The 13,420-nt window shown below is 39.2% G+C and overlaps 1 protein-coding gene across 4 annotated transcripts in view; it reads right to left on the bottom strand.

Moving 5' to 3' along the window:
* FHIT (fragile histidine triad diadenosine triphosphatase) overlaps positions 1-13,420 on the bottom strand; it is a 1,470,686-nt gene that overhangs the window by 320,616 nt on the left and 1,136,650 nt on the right. The gene's annotated exons all lie outside the window — the stretch shown is intronic.

Below are 13,420 nucleotides of genomic sequence, written 5' to 3'. Positions count from 1 at the left end.
CACAGCACACCTACTACCTAAAGCCACTCTACTAAGACTGGGAGACACAGCAGCTCTACCTAATACAGAAACAAACACAAAGAGGCAGTCAAAATGGGGAGAAAAAGAAACATGTCCCAAAGAAAAGAACAGAACAAAGCTCCAGAAAAAGAACTAAACAAAATGGAGACAAGCAATCTAACAGACACAGATTTCCACAAACTGGTTATCACCAAACTGGTCATCACCAAACCACTATTATAAGAAATCTTACAGATACTTCTTTAAAACAAAAATATAAAATAAAAAAATAAATTAAAAATATGAATAATAAAATAATGAAATGGCAATACTACATATCTATCAACAATTATTTTAAATGTAAATGGCTTAAATACTTCAATCAAAAGATAGGGTGGCTCAGCAGATAAGAAAACAAGACCCTTACATACGCTGCCTTCAAAAAACTTACTTCAGATTGGAAGACACACAAACTGAAAGAAAAGGGAGTGAGAAGATATTTTATGAAAAAAAAACAAAAACAAAAACTGTGGTAGCATTACTTATACCAGACAAAATAGACTTTAAAACAAAGGCTATACCAAGAGACATAACATATAAACAAAGGCTATAACAAAAGAAAGACCCCACTTCCTGATTTTTATCCAAAGAAACCCCAAATGCTACTTCATGTAGACATCTGCATCTATATGTTCATTGCAGCATTGTTTACAATGTCCAAGATATGAGGGCAGCCTGGGTGTCCATAGATGGAAGAATGGATAAAGAGGAGGTGGTACATATATACAATGGAATATTACTCGGCCAGGGAAGGGAATGGGTTCTCACCATCTGAGGCATCATGGATGGACCTGGAGGGCACTGTGTTGAGTGGAGTATGTCAGACAGAAAAAGACAGATACAATATGATTTCACTTATATGTGGAATCTAAAGAACAAAACAAATAAAACAGAAAAAAAACTCACAGATACAGAGAACATTTTGATGGTTACCAGATGGCAAGGATGTTGGGGAGTGGGTAAAAACGGAGAAGAGATTTGGAAGTATGCATTGGTTGTTACAAAGTAGTCATAGGATGTAGGATATAGCATAAGGAATATAGTCAATTATATTGTAATAACTATGTATGTGTCAGATGAGTACTATATTTATTGGGGTGATATGGGAGGGGTGTGGGGAGTAGGGTGAAAATGTGAAGGGATGAAGAAGTACAAATTGGTAGTTACAGAATAGTTATGGGGTGTAAAGTAAAGTATAGGGAATATAGTCAATAATATGGTAACTACTATGTATAGTGCCGGGTGAGACTAGACTAGTCAGGGGGATCACTTCCTAAATTATATAAATGTCTTTCCACTATGCTATACATTTGAAGTTAACATAAAATAATACTGAATGTCAAAAAAAAATAAAGAGAGAGAGAGAGAGAGAGAGAGAGAGAGAGAGAGAGAGAGACATCTTGCTTTGATTTCCTCTATCAACTACTCCTTGGAAAAATGCATTATGGCAATCCTAATCAGAAACTCAGAAACAAAAATGCTTTTCATGGAGCATTTCATTAGAATTCCCCCTCTCTGTGGAACTGACGAGAGCTTTCCTCTTGTGATTTTTGTCTTACACTTTTGCAATAAAAATACTTCTGCTTAAACCTGGCCTCTCAGGGTCCACTGTTTCCAATCTTCAGTAGTGGCATGATCACATTCCCGGGAAAATACAGCAGGATTCTAATTCATTAGGAGCATTCAAATAATGCAGAACAGCTAAAAGACTCGTGGAAGGATTACTTGAAGGTGCACAAATTGGGCGAGCAGGGGAAGAAGGAAGGGAGCGGAGTGGAAATGCACCGTCCCACGGTGGAATTGCAGCCGGCCGAGGTGGCAGCGGTGGTGGCGGTGGCGGTGGTGGCGGTGGCGGTGGTAACGCGGCCGGCACCCACAGCTCCAGAGACGCATGGGACCCCAGAGCGGAACAGAGAACACAAAAGCCAGGAAGTGGGCTCTTTCCCTGCATCCCACAGCTGATCGCTCCCGCGGGGGGTGGATGGGGGCAGCTTGGTGGGCCCTAGGGCAGACAAAGAACACAGACTCCTTACCTGCCCCCACCCTCCAATCCTACCCCTGCCCTTCTGGAGATGTAAACTGACCCCTGAACTGAAGAGTAGTGTCAGATTACAGAGGGGCTGTAGTGCTCAGGTTCTGGGAAGACTGACAGGCAGCTGTGACCCAGGGAAGAGGCTAGAAAGAGTGTGATTTTGGCTGGGCTAGGAGAGAAGAGACTCATCCACCCCCAGCCACCACCTTTTCTAGCCTGCGGGAAGAGTGTGACACAGCTGGGCTGGGAGAGAGAAAACACCTCCACCCCCAGCCACCACCTTTTCTAGCCTGCCTAGGGCGGGGCAAGTGCAACTGTGGACGCACTCCCAGAGATCAGCAGTAAGTGGCAGACACAGCTCCCAGCTCTCAGCAGCTTAGAGATCTCCTGCCCCTCACCCCCCACACACATGGAAGAAGTGCCCTAAGACTCAGGAGTACTGGACATAGGGCTGGTGGTGCTACTCTCAGTGAGCATATGTGCAGACAAGGGCAAAAACTGCACTGACTTTGTAAAAACTATCATCCAGACCTCCCAGCCCCACACATTTAAATCTACAGTCCCAAAGTCACTCTGGGCACCAGGTTATTGGTTCTGCCTGTGTAATAGGCAGGGGACTCTTTGGTGCAGCAGAGGACAACCTGGAGATTACCTAGTGGGCTTAACCCAAGACTGGGGCTGCTTTTTGTTTTGCTTTGTTCTGTTCTGTTTTGTTTTGTTTTGTTTTGTCTTTATATCTTTGATATCTTTGCCTGTGTTGAGTGGGGGTTATCGGGTGTTTTTACATGTGAATGTATTTGATTTTTTTTTCTTTGTTGTTGTTGTTGTTGTGCGTGGTGATTTGCTTTCTTCTGAAATTGCCCTACCAGGGCCCAGCTTAAGAGGCACAAGATTCAACTCCAGACCAAACCAGAGGCCAACTCCAGACCAAACCAGAGTACGACCGTGTTTGACCTAAAAGTCACACACCCAGAGGGAATTCTCTGCAGGCACAAGAGCACATAGAGGACAAACCACATTTAAGTGGTCAGTCCTCACACAGCAGAACATCCTGCGGTGGGCAGAACCAAGTCTCACAACTAGTCAGCCTAGGAGTTAACCCCACCTACTCACAAGCAAAAAACAATTAAAGATCTTCTTTAACAGGACAATATACACAACACAAGAGTTACCTTTGGAGCACACGCAGAGGAGAAGAACGAAGTAGTGCAAGTCAAATATAAAGGACACATACTACATACGATAACCCAGCAAGAAATAAGAACTTTAGGGGATCTACCTAATACGTCAAAGCAAACACAAAGTCAGCCAGAATGGGGAAACAAAGAAACATGTCCCAAATAAAAGAACAGAAGAAACCTCCAGAAATGGAACCAAATGAAGCAGAGGTAACCAACCTATTAGAGACAGAGTTCAGAACACTGGTGATAAGAATGTTTAAGGAGCTTAGAGAAGACATAAAGAAGGCTGTAGAAATCATAATGAACAACCAGCTAGAAGTAAAGAACACAATTACCGAAATTAAGAACTCAATTGAAGGAATTACCAGCAGGTTAGATGAAGCAGAGGATCGAATCAGCGACTTAGAAGACAAGTTAGCAGAGGTCACCCAAACAAAACAACAGAAAGAAAAAAGAATAAAAAACAATGAAGATGGTTTAAAAGACCTCTGGGATAACATCAAGAGCAACAACATGCACATCATAGGAGTACCAGAAGATGAAGAGAGGAAGCAAGGGATTGAGAACATATTTGAGGTAATAATGTCTGAAAACTTCCCTAACCTGATGAAGGAAACCAACACACAAGCCCAGGAAGTGCAGAGAGTTCCAACCAGGATAAATCCAAACAGGTCCACACCAAGACACATTATAGTTAAAATGGCAAAGCTTAAAGACAAAGAGAGAATCCTAAAAGCAGCAAGAGAAAGACAGAGGTTACATACAAGGGAACTCCCATAAGACTATCAAATGAACTTTCTACAGAAACATTGAAGGCCAGGAGGGAGTGGCAGGAGATACTCAAAGTGATGGAAAACAAAGGCCTACAACCTAAATTGCTTTATCCAGCAAGACTATCAATTAAAGTTGATGGAGAGATAAAGAGCTTCCCAGAAAAGAATAAGCTAAAGGAATTTATTACCACCAAACCAGCATTGCAAGAAATACTAAAAGGACTTCTGTAAATAGAAGAAAGATGAAAACAATCTAACTACAATTCTAAAAATGGCAATAACTATGTACCTATCAATAATCACTTTAAATGTAAACAGATTAAATGCTCCAATCAAGAGACATACGGTGGCTCAGTGGATAAGGAAGTAAGACCCTTGTATATGCTGTATACAAGAGACTCATCTCAGATCAAAAGACACACACAGGCTGAAAGTGAAGGGTTGGAGTAAGATATTTCAGGCAAATGGAAATGAGAAAAAACTGGAGTTGCAATACTTACATCTGACAAAATAGACTTTACAATGAAGAACATATTAAAAGATAAAGATGGGCATTATATAATAATAAAGGGATTGATCCGACAAGAGGACATAACCCTAGTAAACATCTATGCACCCAACATAGCACCTAAATATATAAAACAGGTAATGACTGACATAAAGACAGAGATCAACAGTAACACTATCATAGTAGGGGACTTCAACACACCTCTGACAACAAAGGACAAGTCTTCCAGACAGAAAATCAATATGGAAACAACAGCCTTAAATGATATATTGGACCACTTGGATTTAATCAATATTTTCAGAGCATTTCACCCCAAAGTTGCAGAATACACGTTCTTCTCAAGCACACATGGAACATTTTCCAAGATAGGCCATATGTTAGGCCACAATACAAGTCTTGATAAATTTAAGAAAATTGAAATCATACCAATTGTCTTCTCTGATCACAGTGCTATGAAATTAGAAATGAACTATAGGAAAAAAACTGGAAGACACACCAATTCATGCAGGCTGAATAACTTATTACTAAATAATGAATGGGTCAAGCAGGAGATCAAGGAAGAAATCAAAAGATATCTCGAGACAAATGAAAATAAAAACACGACGACCCAAAATCTATGGGATGCCGCAAAAGCAGTCCCAAGAGGGAAATTCATAGCATTGCTGGCCTACCTAAAGAAACAAGAAACATCAGTAATCAACATTTCATCTTCACACTTAAGGGATCTGGAAAAAGAACAGCAAAATAAGCCCAACGGAAGCACAAGGAAGGAGATAATAAAGATCAGAACAGAAATAAATAAAATAGAAACCAGAAAAACAATACAAAAGATCAATGAATCCAAGAGTTGGTTCTTAGAGAAGATAAACAATATCGACAAACCTTTAGCTAGACTCATTAAAAAAAAGAGAGAGGACCCAAATTAATAAAATCAGAAATGAAAGAGGAGAAGTGACAACAGACACCACAGAAATACAAAAAATTTTAAGAAATTACTATGAGCAACTATATGCCAACAAATTTGACAATCTGGAAGAAATGGACAATTTCTAGAGGCATACAACATTCCACAGCTAACTCAAGAAGAAACAGAAAACGTGAATGGACTGATTACCACCAGGGAAATTGAATCAGTAATCAACAATCTCCCAACAAACAAAAGCTCTGGACCAGTTGACTTTACAGGTGAATTTTACAAAACGTTCAAATAAGAATTATCACCTATTCTCCTAAAGCTCTTCCAAAAAATCCAGAAGGAGGGAAGACTCCCAAACAATTTTTATGAAGCCACTATCACCCTGATCTCAAAATCAGACAAAGACACCACAAAAAAAGAAAACTACATCTCTAATGAACATAGATGCAAAAATCCTCAACAAAATATTAGCGAACAGAATTCAGCAATACATTAAAAAGATCATACACCATGATCAAGTGGGATTCGTCCCTGGTATGCAAGGGTGGTTCAACATCCACAAATCAATTAATGTGATACACCACATTAACAAAATGAAAAATAAAAATCACATGATCATATCAATAGATGCCGAAAAAGCATTTGATAAAATCCAGCAGCAATTTATGATAAAAACCCTTAAGAAAGTGGGAATAGAGGGATCATATCTCAACATAATAAAGCCCATATATGACAAACCCACAGCCAACTTTATACTCAATGGGGAAAAGCTAAAACCATTCCCCCTAAGATCAGGAATAAGGCAAGGTTGCCCGCTATCTCCTCTTCTATTCAACATAGTGCTGGAAGTTCTAGCCACAGCCATCAGACAAGAAAAAAAAAAATAAAAGGTATCCAAATTGGTAAGGAGGAAGTAAAATTATCATTATATGCAGATGATATGATCCTATATAGAGAGAACCCTAAAGACTCCACCAAGAAACTATTAGAGCTGATAGATGAATTTAGTAAAGTAGCAGGATACAGAATTAATATTGAGAAATCATTTGTATATACCAATGATAAAACATCAGAAGGAGAAATTAAAAAAACAATCCCATTTACAATTGCTCCAAAGAGTATAAAATACCTGGGAATAAATTTAACCAAAGAAGTGAAAGATCTGTACTCAGAAAATTATAAGACACTGAAGAAAGAAATGAAAGAAGATATAAATAGATGGAAACACATATCATGTTCATGGATAGGAAAAATTAATATAGTTAAAATGTCCATACTGCCTAAGGCAATATACATATTCAACGCAATTCCTATCAAACTACCAACGACGTTTTTCACAGAAATAGAACATATAATCCTAAAATTTATATGGGACCATAAAAGACCCTGGATAGCCTCAGCAATCGTGCGAAATAAGAACAAAGTGGGACGTATAATGATACCTGACATCAAATTATACTACAAGGCTACATAATCAAAACAGCATGGTACTGGCATAAAAACAGACACATACATCAATGGAACAGAATAGAGAGTCCAGAAATAAATCCATGCCTATATGGAGATTTAATCTACGATAATGGCAGCAAGAATGTACGGTGGGGTAAAGACAGTCTATTCAATAAATGGTGCTGGGAAACCTGGAGAGACACATGCAAAAAAATGAAGCTGGACCACCTCCTTACACCATATACAAAAACAAATACAAAATGGCTTAACTACTTAAATGCAAGATCTGAAACCATAAAATTCCTAGAAGAAAATGTAGGAAGAAACTTCACAGACATTACCCGGAGTAAGATTTTTACTGATATATCCCGGCGAGGGAAGTAAGAGAAAAAATAAACATGTGGGATCATATCAACCTAAAAAGTTTTTTCACAGCAAAGGAAACCATCAATAAAACAAAAAGGGATCCTACTGAATGGGAAAAGATATTTGCCAATGACATATCTGATAAGGGGTTAATATCACAAATCTAGAAAAAACTCACTCAACTCAACTCCAAAAAAACAAACAACTCAATTAAAAAATGGGCAGAGGACTTGAAGAGACATTTTTCTAAAAAGGACATACAGATGGCAAACAGACATATGAAGAAATGCTCAACCTCACTAAACATCAGAGAAATGCAAATAAAAACCACAATGTGATACCACCTCACCCCAGTCAAAATGGCTATCATCAATAAATCAACAAACAACAAGTGCTGGCACGGATGTGGAGAAAAGGGAACGCTTGTGCACTGTTGGTGGGATTGCAGATTGGTGCAGCCACTATGGAAAACAGCATGGAGGTATCTCAAAAATCTGAAAATGGAACTACCCTATGATCCAGCAATTCCATTCCTAAGTATCTATCTGGAGAAATCCAAAACTCTAATTCAAAAATCTTTATGCATTCCTATGTTTACTGCAGCACTATACACAATAGTCAAGACATGGAAACAACCGAAATGCCCATTGGTAGATGACTGGGTTAAGAAACTGTGGTGCATTTATACAATGGATATTACGCAGCCATAAAGAAGAAAGAAATCTTACCATTTGCAATAACATGGGTGGACCTAGAGAACATTATGTTAAGTGAAATAAGTCAGACAGAGAAAAACAAGTACCTTATGATCTCACTTATATGTGGAATCTAAAGAAGAGAATAAGTGAATGAACTAATCAGAAACAGTTTTGGAGACAAAGAGGAAAAACTGAGGGTTGTTAGATGGGCGGGGGGTGGGGATAAGGGGGAAGGTGAGGGGATTAGAAAATAGTCGGTAACCTCAAGATGGCCACGGGGTTTTGAAAATTAATTTGGAAAACGTAATCAATAATGTAAAGATTCTGTAGGGTATCCGATGGACACATGTCCCATTTGGGAGACCACCTCAGGGATGATGTAGATGCCTAATCATTGCAATGTACACCTGAAGCTGAACTATAATGAATGCCAACTATAATTTTATATATATATGTGTGTATATATGTATACATATGTGTATGTATATATATATACTTACAAGAGGCGGAGTACAGCATTGGGAGTGGAGTCAGTGGAAATGTGATGGCTCGGTGCGATGTCAGAGAGATAGTGCATGGGGGCAGGGGGGTCCACAGTGTGAGGGATATAAATGATAAACATCTAAGTATTACTTTGTCTTGTGCACCTGAAACAAACAAACAAACAAAAAAAGAAAGAAAAAAGAAAGAAAGAAAGAAATGCTTTTCATTTTTCAAAGTGCAAATGAGGGTGGGGTGAATGTGTGAAGGAGGTAAGATATGAACAAGGATCATGTGAGAGTCCCTACCTCTGGGTCTAGGGGAGGTGTTTGCAGTCTGGTGGAAATGAAGGGGCACGCTACTGCTTGGTACACACAATGCCTATCTGTTGGCTGTCATGCTCCACTCAGATCCACTGAAACCTGTCACTTTCAAGAGTGTAAATAATAGGAGGAAAAAAGAGCACCAGAGTTAGACATTCTCCAAGAGCCCAGTGGATTGCTACCTTTCAGCTAAGAAACGTCAATAATTGAAGAGCAGATGAAAGATGCCCTGCAGTGAAAGGACCTAGGCAAAGTCCCAGGGGACTCTGAGTAAGAGATGAAAGGTGATGATCCCAAGCCCTGCCCTCCAACCGTAAGTCCTCAGCATATGGACTCTTTACAAAGCTCTCTGAAAGCCCTATATTCTCCATTCGGGTTTGAGTCCTAGAGCTGAACAGTCAGTTTGTACAGATGGATATCTAACTAAGCTGGGTTTCTTTTTTATGCTCTTTCTCAAGAACTGAAGTTTTTTCACATTCCAAAGTAAAATGCAAACTGAGAGCATTTTGTATTTTTGCATTTTGATTCCATGTTTTGTCAGTGAGTAATTATAGCAAATAAAATATTTCAGCTGAATGTAAATTGTTAGGCAACCAGATCACACCAGGATATTTTTCTTCCACAGGTTTTACATCACAGTGTGTTAAATATTAAAATATTACAAGTCAAGTAAACAGAGAGGGTTCTTTGTTCAAAGCCTTCATTTTAAACAAACATTTCACTGTTACTCAGATCAGATGCTAGAAAACAAACGATGTTTTCTTTCACATAAGGTGAATATATCATGTGGAGGAAAAGTAGTAGACAGGAGAATCACGTAGGAATAAGGGCATTTATGACACCAGGGATGAATTTCTACCAGAAGAACAGGAGAACATTCACACACAGGAGAGGAACAGAATGGAAGACTTATAAAAGGGAATTTGGAAAAGAGCAAGTAACGAAAAAGACTGACTTATCTGTACAAGAGGGAAAAAAATGAAGATAGTCTCAAGTCAGAATACAGAAACCTGACTCAAAGTAAGGCAGGCAAGGAAGAAATCGAACATTTTCTAATATAGTGAATTTCAATTTTCTTAGGTTGTTTCCTACGGAATGTAGAAGGAAGAATTTTCAGATCTCTGAAAGATTACGAATCAATAAAATACTAATCAATAAGTATTGACTGAGTACGTAATGTGTTCTCAACAACTAAACAGAAAATTAGGCATGGTCTTCCCCGGAGACACTTTACCACGGGGTTAAGAAGAGGAAGCGTTGAAACTGTGAACAATGAGAATATGTATGTATCACACACTATGGAATTAACAAAATGAGTGACTCAGAATTCAGTGACCTGATGGTGAGAGTGAGTTCCAGTTCCAGTCATAACACTACCGTTTTCTGAGCACCTCCTATTTTCTAAGCCCTGGGCTACATGCCTGACATTTATGATTTCTAAAGTTTAAAACAGTTCATTAAGAATTACCTCCTTTAGATTACAAAAGAAAAAAAAAACAGTTCATAAGTTATGTTACACATAAAGTGAGTAAATGGAAGGCCCTGAATTTAACCCCAGGGCTCTCTTTCTGCAAGGGCCATGCTCTCTCTTCTATTAAAGGGCTTGATTTTTCCTGAGAAGGTCTTCCCCTAGTAATCGGTACAGCCAAATAGCAACCAATTAAAACAGAGCCAAGAACAAACAGAAAAGCAGCTTGGGGACACTTCTTTGTAAGGGAGGTGCTCCCGGCATTATTAAAGGAATGACATTGCAAGGGTCCAGACGTGGAGGCATGTTTCCCCCTTTGGTTTTAAAACATTTCTTGGGGAGAACATATGTTTGCTTGAAAGACAAGCCTTTGAAACCACCTCAGAGTCGAGAAATGGAGGGTGTGGGTGCTGGTGGCCATTGAGGCTTCACAGAAGGAGGCAAAACTTCTCCACGGAGATGAGGGAAGGAGGGTGGGCGGGAAAGGACAGCCAATCTTTTATCTCATCCAGGTTGCAACTAAACTTAAAAACAAGGTCCACAAAGACAATTATGATGGATAATGTGGACAACTTGCACGTCATGTTAAGTGGGTCAAAACACTGTAAGTTATACTTGGACAGAGAAATTCACAGAAATGGTGTGAGAATTAAACTCTCATGAGCTCTGGAATTGGAGGTTTAAGTCAATTATAATTACATCTCCATAGGGAAAGTGGGCCCCACACTGACATCTGGGATAGAGGAGCAATTCTCTGGCGATATGGTAATTTTGGGGGCAATTATTAGACAAGCTAAAACCAGAAAATAATAGTAATCTTGCTTTTGAAGAAAATGATATACCCTAGATACATCACCACACCATATGAGATTTCTTTAATGAGAAAAATAGTCCAGTGAAATTCACATTGTTTGTGAAGAGCCCTAAAGTTGACTGCCTGTGTTTACCATAGATCACCGGCTTCCCTTCTTTGCGAAAAAAGCATTCTAGGCCAAAGTCCAGAGGGGCGGCTAAATAAAATCCACCTTACAGACACAGCACTCAGCTTTGCTATTGAAAGATAAGCAAGTAAAACTTGGGGAAAAGAATAAACAGGAGATATGTGTCCCACCTGGTCGCTAAAAGGGAAAATTTGGTGCAAGCTTTCCTGAATGTTGGACATTTCGCAATCACTTATCAGAATGGCATATTCACACACGCTTTAACCCAGCAAATTCATAGCTGAGTATTTTCCCTACAAATTGACTTATAAGAATATGCCAAACAATGTCCAAGAATTTTCTTCGTAGTATTATATATATAAAACTAGAAAGAACCCATGTGCCATCAGTTGGGTTAGCTATAATTTGGTTCATCAATGCAAAGCAATTTGTACAGCTATTAAGAACAACGAGGTAAATCCGCTCTTAAGAGGTAGTATGATGTGAAAGAGTAAGGTGTGAGAGGACCTGTAGTATGATGTCATTTCCATCAAGTTTAAAATGGCTCTGTGTTTGTCATTTTGTTTAAATGTCAACAATTGCGTAACTTCTTTTTGTGAAAAGTTAGAGAAGAAACTTGACAATGGTTATACGTGGAGTAGAAGAGGCCAGCAGGTCAAAGCAAGGATGAAAAGAAGGCGTTCGCTTTTCTTCTTATACCTTCTTTCCGTTTGGCGTTTTATTATGTGCACGTGCTATTTGGACTAAGATAAATAAGTAACCTTAATGGAAAATGGAGGTATGGGGGACAAGGTCAGACAGAGCCTGCCAGCTGAACCACCAGTAGGCCAGGGTCGTTGAGCCGCGGCACCTACAGATGACATGAGTTCAAAGTGCACACGGGCAAAGCAAAGCGTGCACACACACACGATAATGCAGGCGGTCCCCACGAGTACACGCCAGTCAAAGGACATTTAGTATTTGCAAAGTGATCCAGTTTTACTTTATATTTGTATTACCTCCCTTGTACTTGATTTCCACAAATAGTTATCAGTTACGTAATATTGTGGCAGACACTTGTATGTTAGGCACTTCACATGCATTACCTCATTTATTTCTCATCAAAATAGCGAGGTTCATGTCGTCATCTTCCCACTGCCTATGCAGAAACTGCCACTTAAAGATAAGTAACTTTCTCAAAGTCACATATGCAGCAAGTGGCAGAACTGATATTCAAGTGTAAACCCAGCAGGCTTCAAAGCCACTACAGTATAATGCATGCACTTTTGGTTCCAGTCTCATCGCCTGACCTGAGACTGTCCAGTAGAACACAGATCAGGCAGAAAACAATCAATTCAAAGATGAGAGGATTCAAAACCCAAAATGGGAAGACCTGAAAAATGAGAACCATGAAAACATTTGTGTTTTATATATACACACATATGTATATAACACACACACACACACACACACACACACACACACACATATACTGGGAGTGCCAAAAAATGTATACAGATAACTTGTATTCATCTTTTGTTAGCAGTATACATTATTACAATTTTAATACAGATTTTTCCTTTCTTAAAATGTGTATACATTTTTTGGCACCCTCTGTGTGTGTGTGTGTGTGTGTGTGTGTGTGTGTGTGTGTGTATGTGGGGGGGGCAGGCTGTAGAGACAGGATACATTGTATTGTGAAGTGGCCTTGCAAGCTATAAAGTTTAGTGGTTAAGAGAAATATCTTTGGGGTCAGCCACGATAGGATGAATTCTGACCCAGCCACCACCTGACTATGTCACCAAGACACAGTTATTTAACCTGCCCTAATCTCATTTCTTTCATCTGTAAAATGGACAGCATAATAGTGCCTGCCTCACAGAAGTGTGGTGAGGACTGCATTAGGTCATGCATACTAAGTACACAAGTACCTGGGACACAGGAATCCCTCACTAAGTGTGCTATGTTTGACATTATAAAGTTCTTAATGGTTATAAAAGTATCTGAGAAATTCTAGACTCTTATACCAGGAAAACATTTTAAATATAGATTACCCCAGGCGATAGCTTGTTTTACATGGCAAGAAAGGGAAATTTGATCAGTCAGAGACAATATGCCAGTCAATGTAGACTTCTGAGTTTTTATTTTGTATTGAATGTCTTTACAAAACTTCCTATATTAGGAACTGTTGGTTGTCTTACGGACTATTCATTTCAACCCCCTTCTCTCCTGCCTGTCTCCATCCT

This window comes from Rhinolophus hipposideros, assembly GCF_964194185.1.
Source record: "Rhinolophus hipposideros genome assembly, chromosome: 14".
Classification (NCBI taxonomy): Eukaryota; Metazoa; Chordata; class Mammalia; order Chiroptera; family Rhinolophidae; genus Rhinolophus; species Rhinolophus hipposideros.
Note: the sequence above shows the minus strand (reverse complement) of the source record. Positions and strands in the feature narration are given on the sequence as shown.